At 42.5% G+C, this 3,684-nt stretch overlaps 1 pseudogene; it reads right to left on the bottom strand.

The window, feature by feature from the left end:
* Positions 1-322: 322 nt before the first annotated feature.
* Positions 323-2,798, bottom strand: LOC102023526 (annotated as a pseudogene).
* Between the last annotated feature and the right edge of the window lie 886 nt (positions 2,799-3,684).

Genomic DNA, 3,684 nt, shown 5'->3' with positions numbered 1-3,684 from the left:
AAGAAAAATATTGTACATTCTGTCTCCATTTAGTAAATGGAAGAATGTGTTTATAAGCTTGGCCCACAAGTGAGTGCCTCCTTGTTCTTTAAATCAAATCACGAAAAGCAACTCTCCCTACAAAAAAACCCCTCAACATCCTGTATCATAGACTGTAAGAACCAAGTATTACATCTACATGTAACTTCAAAAAAAAATTAAAAAAATTAAAATCAGCCTCCAGACAATTATGAAATGGTTAATTCTATTCAGGCTGGTAAGAAATTTTTCCATATATTAAATGGTAACATACACTGCAGAATACATAGTTGAAAAATGAGGGTCAGACATGTTCTTCATACATTGAAAGATGATTGATATACTCAAAACCTGAAAATTCATATTGATCAATGTTCCTCACAATGTCATTATCACCAGGGGTGAGCCTGACAGGTTCATTAGTAAACTGAGGATCAAAGTCATCCAAGCTGGGGCTGGGGACTTAGCTCAGCAACACAGCACCTGCCTGGCAAGCGCAAGGTCATGAGTTCAATTCCTGGTACCAGAGAAAAAAAAAAAAAAAAAAAAGTTGTCCAAACCAAATTCCCCAGAAATATTTGGTTTAAAGAAAGGGATTACCTGCTTTTGCTCCATTTCAGTCAACACCTTGAAAGAACAGATGCTCCTGAGCATCAGCAAATCCTGTTTGAGGATGACAACCCAATCGTTCTTTTAGGTCCCTGTTCAGAAAGTGCTCCAGGACACTTGCAGCTTTTACAGAGAGACAGTGCGGAATGAGAGTTTTTCTTTCCAAGATAATTTTTAAGAGATAATCATTTGAGTTTTCATAAGAATTATCAAAGCTCTCAAGAAGATGAAATGATTTTCCTGACCACCACCTCAAACATTAGTTCTCTTGATGGAGACCACTACAAAGCAGCTCTGAGCAGGATTTAACATTAACCAGTTGGCTTTCCATGTTTACTTGTGAGTAAACAAGTAAAGGCTCCATGTCTGGAGATGGGCAGCGGAGTAAGTGAAACTCTGAGTCACTGATCCCAACTGAAGCCTGTAATGGTGGGTGAAGCCGGGTCAGCTCAAAGGACAAGACAGGACCACAGCTAAGGACACCTGACTCCAACCTCAATTACTAGATAAAGACTGTAGCTGCAGGCATTTCACTCCTGGGTGGAGACCTTCCTAGAGATAACATAGTTTTCGTAAATTAACATAATGTCTTACTTGGAGAAGCCCTTGAGTGGTTGGGCCTTTCTTCAATATCCCTGCCCCTCCTTGTTTTGATAACTAAATAAATACAGGCCCAGAGAAGATCTTTGTCTTAGCCCCCAGAGAATCTCAAATTCTGTTAGAGGATTTTGATCCTCTTGGAGCCCTAAAATCATACCGCTTGACACATTTATTTAAGCCCTCCCCATACACTCATTTGGGAGATTGCAGGCCTGATCAGTCCACAATAACTGAGGGACAATATTAACACATTATACTCCAAGAGTCTGCCAGTCAATACTGAAGCCGTAATCTTCTTCTCTTACAATTTCTGGAGCAAGGTAATTAGGAGTGCCACAGAAAGTGCTTGTCCTGTCTCCTGGCTATAATCCTTCCTTACACAAGCACTAGTCATTGAGCTTAATGTGCCCTCCGAGTCCAGTAATAAATTGTCCAATTTCAAATTTCTATAAAGTATCCATCTCTCATGAAGATAATTGAAAGCTAAACTGATTTGTGTAGAGTGAAATCTAGCATGTTTTTCAGGAAGTACTCTTTGTTGCTACATATGAAACATTAGATTTCCTCCATTGTGTAGTCTAGAACAAAGAACAGTCTGCTTTCTGCCTGAAAGCAGGAGGACAGTTCAACAAGAAGAGGATGATTAGATGTCTGCTCCCAAATATGCTTCTCTGTACCTGGTCAATACTGACAAGCTCTTTTTTTTTTTTTTCACAACTCTCATTGCATAAATATGATTTCTTTGAATTGAATCAACAATACGTTACATAGCTTCCTCTTCCTTATTACCCAGAGCAAACTGAAGTCCTGAAGAACTAAACAGGATGAAGCTTTGCTACTTTCCCTGGTGTTCACTGCCTCATTCTCTCCATTGACCTTTTTCAAATCCTCATGACTTGAAGGGTTATATGGAAGTGCTGTCTGTGCAGGGTCTGAAGTCATAGATGATTGATCCATTGACATTGTGGGTTTGGTGGTAAAGAATGCTGCCCACATTCAACTGTAACAAGGCCATGGCACTTCTTATGAATCAAGAGTTTACAGCTGATACACTTATATTCCTGGCACCCAAGTCCCCCTAGACAGTCTGTGCAGATGGCACAGGGAGCACACCTGTTGAACTGCACAGGCTTGAAAAGTAGGGCAGTTTGCACAATAAAGCTTTCTCCAGAGGCATGCCCCTCTGCGGTAGACAGATTTATCTTCTGGACAAAGCACTCATTTTAGGATGTGCTAGTACACAATGCAAATGCATAACTTATGAGTTCCTTATCCTTGTTTAGCTCAGAAAGCCTAAAGTCTTCCTCTAAGTCCAACAGAGGTGATACAGTACATGGGTCTCCTTCATCTACCAATTTCATGCTGAAAAGCTGTTCATTATCGAAAGAACACACGTCTTAAACTTCATCACAAAGGCCCTCAAAGGAGAAGGAAATCTCAAAGCATGTTGTTGTGAAATCTCTTTTCATAATCACAGCTTGTTGGATAGAGGTGTGGGTTGGGGAGGTGCTCAGGAAGAACGAACCATAGAAGGGTTGGCTGCCCAGGAGGACTGGCGCAAAGGGCTCCATGAGTGCATGTGGCCTGACTGCCTGCACTAACCACACTGGCCAGACTTTGCCATAGCTCCCTACAAAGTTATTTCCAGTAGTGGAAATAATGTACACCCAGGCCTGACTTCTCAGAGTCTCTCAAGGGCTAGTGGCTGTGATTTTGGCCTCCCACCCTAGGCTTCTTTGACTCTGTAGGTGTTTTGTGCCCAGCTCTTGGGAGACCTGCTGGTTGTTCCTGGGCCTGGTGAAACTTGCCTTGGGCATTTTCCAGTTTCTGTGTCACTGTTATCAGGGCTGAGGGAGATGTTGCACAAGTACCTTGCCTTTTCTAGGTCACTAGTGGTCAGCCCTGGGGTGACTTTCCCTGGGGTGTCTATGACAGCAGGGTAGCTGCTGCAGTGTACTGGATGGAGTCCACTGTCTTCTCTCCTTTCTGTGCCTGAGGTCCTGAGGTGCAGCCTCCTGAAGTGGGGACCATCTCTGGCCAAAAGAATTGGGGAGGGGCAGCTCTTACTAGAGTGTGCTGGCTCTTATGAGAGTGTGATGGCTGTTAACAAGGGTTCCCGAGGTTCTGTTGTCAAAAAGGTGAGGTCCCCTCCTATAGGAAGAACCTGTGGCCCATCTTTCTCTTCATACTAAATAAATCAGTGGCTACTTATTTATTTTTATCTAAGTATCTCTCTATATATCTTTTTATCTAATTTACAATCTATCTAACTACTGTATTAATCTTTTACTTTTGCGGTACTGGGTCTTGAACCCTGCACCTTCACACTGAACTATGTCCTCTGACATTTTTTTCAGATAGCCACCGAGTGTCCCAGCAAATCACTGTGTTTGTCAGGTTGGGCTCCACCTTGTGATCGTCTTGCCTCAGCCACCCAGAATACGGGGATTCTTGCCT

Source organism: Chinchilla lanigera, unplaced genomic scaffold (assembly GCF_000276665.1).
Source record: "Chinchilla lanigera isolate Chin_1 unplaced genomic scaffold, ChiLan1.0 scaffold00036, whole genome shotgun sequence".
In the NCBI taxonomy this organism is placed as follows: domain Eukaryota; kingdom Metazoa; phylum Chordata; class Mammalia; order Rodentia; family Chinchillidae; genus Chinchilla; species Chinchilla lanigera.
This window is presented reverse-complemented; position numbering and strand designations above follow the sequence as displayed.